Consider the following 6,440-nt stretch of genomic DNA (forward strand, 5'->3'; position numbering starts at 1 on the left):
TTTCTTTTTTCTATTTCTTTTATCCATTGCATCTATAGTATAGAACAATAAAATGAGCATTTTTTAAAATAACATTATTGAACATGATGTTTGAGATATAGTAAGCTGAATATGGCCATAAGGTAACATGATGGGGACCTAGCTCAGGGGTTCTCCTGTGGATCCACCTCTGGGCTATTTCAAGCCTGTGTAAGTGTATTTCATAGTATGTACAATTTATCTAACAATCTAAATGACAATGTTAAAGGATTTTTATTTATTTTATTTAAACATTATTGAGTCATTCCTTCTGGCAATTTCACATTAATCCATTATTTCATTTTAAAGGGATTGTCTGAGACCCTAGGAAAAATAGATATGTGGCCAGGGGGGAACTACTTGCACTAACCTCCGTGGTCCCTCACAGTGTCCCACGTCGGCGTCTCTCCGGGCCATGCCTCTGTTTGTTTAGTTTGTTTAGCCAGCAGGACATGCCCCCAGTATATAGCCAACAGCCCCTTACCCCACTATATAAGCAGCAGCTCCTGCCCTGAGTATGCCCAGCCTATAAAAGAAATTAACTCTGTACTGTTACTCTGTGACTCTCCCAACTTTCTTCTGGTTCACCGTCTCCTTCTTCGGGTCCCTGCATGCTGCCGACACACACAAACTATCACTTGCCAACGTCATTCTGTGTGTACCACCTGTGCCTCCGCTTGTGTCAGCAAGCCGCTGACTTTTTAATGCTGGTGCCAGCAGTGCGCAGGGACCTGAGGATGGAGCCAGAGGACCTGAAGAAAAAAGGGGACCTGCAGGGATTGTCGGAAAGTTATAGTTAGGTTTTTGAGCACATTTTTTTGTGCTGAAAAAGTTGGCTTATATTCGAGTTTATATGGTAAATATATATAAATATATATAGCAGAAAATAAAGGAATGGGGCAGCACTCAAATATAATAGTATTCAGCTCAGGTGCACAGTCCAAGAACCTTGACCAAGATCCATCTACATGCAGAAAAGTAAAAAATGGCAGCACCCCGAGACTTGTATGTGAAAACAGCGGACTGGTTTATTCACACGTGTGTCCAAACACTACGTTTTGACTCCTTAGACCTGGAGCCTTCTTAAAGTGAGGTGTATATAGCAATGTGAAGATTTATAGCAAATGTAGGGGAGGTGACATCATATCAGCAATCATGCCATCAACAAAGTAAATGACAACATAAACATTCATATGTATATTCCAATTTCATTACTACAGCAGTGTGATATTATAAAGTGCATTAGTGCATATAGTTCAATAGAGATCCATCGCTTACCTAAAGATCAGTTCTGAACTGTGTAGGTGTCATCGGCGTCCTGCCTAAGACACTGCACACGTCAGTGATCATATGAATACCATGACAGGCAATCACGTGATTGGAACTCCGGGCGCGCATGCGCACCAGTGTACTGAAGGCCACAGCGCCATCTTTGAGGATGGAAGAGCGCAGTCCAAAAGGTAATGGAAGATAATACAGCAAAAGTGCGATATCAAGAAAAATAAGGCGCTGAGTTTCTGGAGACCAAGGTGTGTAAAGCTCCAACTCAAGCCAATATACCACTATACTTCAGTACGTTGGTGCGCATGCGCACCCGGAGTTCCATTCACGTGATCGCCTGTCATGGTAGTCATATGATCACTGACATGCGCATTGTCTGCAGTGTCCATACTTATTCATACGGAAGGATTGCTACTATGTGCAATGTCCATAGACAGTACAGTATATAAAGGGGCGAGCTGATGTATGCAGTGTCCAAATATTTAAATATACTGTGTATAAGGAGGGAGTGCCACTGTGTGCTGTGACCTTATACAGTATGTACAGGGAAATGCTAATGTATGCAGTGTCCATATATATTTATAAGGATTGCTACTATGTGCAGTGTCCATATACAGTAAATATGATGTATGTAGTGTTTATATTTATGCATATACATATATATATATATATGCATATATATATACACTCACCGGCCACTTTATTAGGTACACCATGCTAGTAACGGGTTGGACCCCCTTTTGCCTTCAGAACTGCCTCAATTCTTCGTGGCATAGATTCAACAAGGTGCTGGAAGCAATCCTCAGAGATTTTGGTCCATATTGACATGATGGCATCACACAGTTGCCGCAGATTTGTCGGCTGTACATCCATGATGCGAATCTCCCGTTCCACCACATCCCAAAGATGCTCTATTGGATTGAGATCTGGTGACTGTGGAGGCCATTTGAGTACAGTGAACTCATTGTCATGTTCAAGAAACCAGTCTGAGATGATTCCAGCTTTATGACATGGCGCATTATCCTGCTGAAAGTAGCCATCAGATGTTGGGTACATTGTGGTCATAAAGGGATGGACATGGTCAGCAACAATACTCAGGTAGGCTGTGGTGTTGCAACAATGTTCAATTGGTACCAAGGGGCCCAAAGAGTGCCAAGAAAATATTCCCCACACCATGACACCACCACCACCAGCCTGAACCGTTGATACAAGGCAGGATGGATCCATGCTTTCATGTTGTTGACGCCAAATTCTGACCCTACCATCCGAATATCGCAGCAGAAATCGAGACTCATCAGACCAGGCAACGTTTTTCCAATCTTCTACTGTCCAATTTCGATGAGCTTGTGCAAATTGTAGCCTCAGTTTCCTGTTATTAGCTAAAAGGAGTGGCACCCGATGTGGTCTTCTGCTGCTGTAGCCCATCTGCCTCAAAGTTCGACGTACTGTGCATTCAGAGATGCTCTTCTACCTACCTTGGTTGTAACGGGTGGCGATTTGAGTCACTGTTGCCTTTCTATCAGCTCGAACCAGTCTGCCCATTCTCCTCTGACCTCTGGCATCAACAAGGCATTTCTGCCCACAGAACTGCCGCTCACTGGATGTTTTTTCTTTTTCGGACCATTCTCTGTAAACCCTAGAGATGGTTGTGCGTGAAAATCCCAGTAGATCAGCAGTTTCTGAAATACTCAGACCAGCCCTTCTGGCACCAACAACCATGCCACGTTCAAAGGCACTCAAATCCCCTTTCTTCCCCATACTGATGCTCGGTTTGAACTGCAGGAGATTGTCTTGACCATGTCTACATGCCTAAATGCACTGAGCTGCCGCCATGTGATTGGCTGATTAGAAATTAAGTGTTAACGAGCAGTTGGATAGGTGTACCTCATAAAGTGGCCAGTGAGTGTATATATGCTATTGTCCTGTGATGCTTGCACCCATCTGATCAAAAGTGTGCCGCTTGTATTTCCTATCGTATATTTATATGTATATGTATATACATATACACGGAGGTAGTGCTACTGTGTGCATTGTCCATATCTAATATATAAAGCTGGATGTATATGTGTGTGTCCGATAAAGGAACCTGCAATGTCACGTTTACAGTCACCAAATTCTGCACAGTTGTTGCCTGTGACTGAGGGAACGTCTTAGACTCAGTTTTGAGACATAATTTTCACCCCGCACAGGAGCCATTGTCTGCTGCTGCTGTGGCAGTTGTAATCTGAGCTGTGATTGGTTGCTATTCTGCCACAGGTCATTAATATGAGTTCTGAGCTGTGATTGGTTACTATAGGCAATGAGTAGAAGACACTTATGTGTGAGGTAAGATGGATAGGGTTACAGTGATAGTGGGAGATTTACCAGTAATATCTATGGTAAAACTGTTCCAGTTGCCCATGGAAACCAATCAGAGATCAGCTGAAATTTTATAAACAGCTGAGCAAAAATGAAACTTGAGCTCTCAGACAGTTACTGAAAAAGACTGCTGCCAACAGGCAGACAGTCAGTGAAAGAGACAGTCTGAGACAGTCTATAGATACATATAAAATATCTTTTGTTAACCCAAGAGCAGTTATTTACTATCCCGGGCAACACCGGGAGCTACAGCTAGTACTGTATATACTGGGAAGATAAGAGCTAATGTATGGAGTGTCCATATACAGTATATACAGGGAAGCGCTTATGTGTGCAGTGTGTTAATGTATGCAGTGTCCCAGGAGGACTACATATAGGTGGTGTATTAATATGTGCAGGGTCCATACAGCTAAAGAAAAAAAAGTTTTGCCTGCAGACTCAATTTATTCATGAAAAATGTTCCTTTTTGCACAGTCCATACATGCTTGGAAAGTGGTGGTGGTGTCCATGGTTGACGAAGACAGGAACATTTGCAATGGCACTGTGTGCAGGGTCAATACATTCACGGGAAGTGGTAATATGGACCACATATACATAAATAATATGCACAAGGTTTAAATATATAGAAAAAAATAGTACTATTTGCAGGAGCTATATATGCAGGAAGAGTGATACTATGCACAGGGTCCATGCAGGCGAGGAAAGTGATACTGTACCCTTCTCTGACCTCCTGCTTCACAATGACTCCCCTGTCTGTGACCTACAAGTTGTATATAGAAGAATCCAGTCCTCACACTTCAGCTTGATAGTTTATTGGTAAAAATTTCATTCCATCAGGTACAGATGAGAAATCAACACATTTCTGCTTAACCAGTAATCACAACTAATTCAAGTTGGGCTAAAATGCTTTAATTTCTGTCAGTGGAGATTTGGATAGTGATCATTATTTGGCTAAAGAGAAATATAGGGAGATCAACACACTCGACATGTGCCCCAGGAAGCAGTGAGCCACAGAGTATTGCCAGAGAATTTGTGGAGCCCCCCAAGCTCAGCGGTCCACTCGCAACTGTGTTCTCTGCAAGCCTTATATCTATGCCACTAGATGCAACAGATTCTCAAAGCAATGACGGAAACAGTATCCCTTGTGGGAAGAAGTAATTTGGAAGATAATTGCTATTTTTCTGAAGAAACTATTTAAAAGATTGGATAATCTGCAGCATAAACTAACATTTTATCATTCATATTACTGCCTCAACACTCTGATTCAGCACTATAGAATACTAAAATAGTGAAAAAACAAGGACAAGATTACTATAGCAAGGCCTTTTTATACTGACAAACCCAACAAATAGGAGCCAATTTATTACAGATCACACCATGTGTGTTGTGTTTGGCCAGTGATTATGAACCATGCATTGCCCTGTGTCACTGACCACAGTGTTGGATAAGGCCCCTTTCACACTTACGGTTTTTCTCGCGCGTTTTCTGCGCATGCTTTTGACGCGCAGAACTTGCATTGCACTCTGACCCATTGTAATCAATGGGTCTTTTCAGACTTGCATTTTTTTTCAACCACACACACACATTTTTTTTAACGCGCATTTAAATCTCCGCATGCTCTACTTTTGCAAGTCACGCGCGTGAAAAACGCACCATACAAGTCTATGGAGATGCATCAAAAAACGCATTGCACTCTGAGAGATGCAAAATGTCAGTTTTCACTGACCAAACCCTGATCGCACTCTGATCAGACTCTGACGTAATCTGCAACGCAAGTGTGGAAGGGGCCTAAGGGATTCCTTGCATAGTATGATGCAAGGAGTCTTCTGTGCAGCAGTGCCGACACTGTAATTAGTCTTTGTGCCTTGATTGGAATCAGGGGCTACTACCTAAATAGATTTTACCTATAATCTGTACAAACAATCTATCCATTAAACCCACTTATGTGAAAAGTGGTGAGATGCAGAAACTACAAGTTTTTGCTTGACATGCAAGCCAGATTTTTGGTGTGCAAGGAATGATACATTAAACCCCACAGTCGGTACTGATCACACATTAGCAACAACTCTAGCATGTTCCCCTGATTTTACCAAGAAAAAGTACAGCTTGTCCCACAAAAAATAAGCTCTAAAACAGCTCTGTAAACAAAAAAACATAAACGTTATGCCCATTGTTACATGACGATGCAAAAACAAGCAAATTTCTCACAAAATGAGTTCTGCAAAACAAAATGACCATAAAAAGCTATATAATTGGTGTATCCCCGTTAGGCCCCTTTCACACTTGCATTTTTAACGTGCGTTTTCTGCGCATGCTTTTGACGGGCAGAACTTGCATTGCACTCTGACCCATTATAATCAATGGGTCTTTTCAGACTTGCATTTTTTTTCACGCACACACGCGCGTGAAAAACGCACCATACAAGTCTGTGGAGATGCATCAAAAACACATTGCACTCTGAGACACTTGCAAGTGCAATGCGTTTTTCACGCATCAATTGCCATAGAAAAGATAGAGCTCAGCCCTGAGTCCATTTCACGCGCATTATCTGCGCGTGAAAAATGCATTGAAATTGCATTGAAATTGCATTGAAAACGCACGTGAAAAACTGAGACACTGAACAAACTCTGACTGAAAACTGATTGAACTCTGATGCAAAATGTGCGTTTTTCACTGACCAAACCCTGATCGCACCCTGATCAAACTCTGATGTGATCTGCAAGTGTGGAAGGGGCCTTATCATGATGATGACCCATGTAATAAAGTTATCACATTATTTTTAT

The sequence above is a fragment of the Engystomops pustulosus genome, chromosome 1 (assembly GCF_040894005.1).
Source record: "Engystomops pustulosus chromosome 1, aEngPut4.maternal, whole genome shotgun sequence".
NCBI lineage: Eukaryota > Metazoa > Chordata > Amphibia > Anura > Leptodactylidae > Engystomops > Engystomops pustulosus.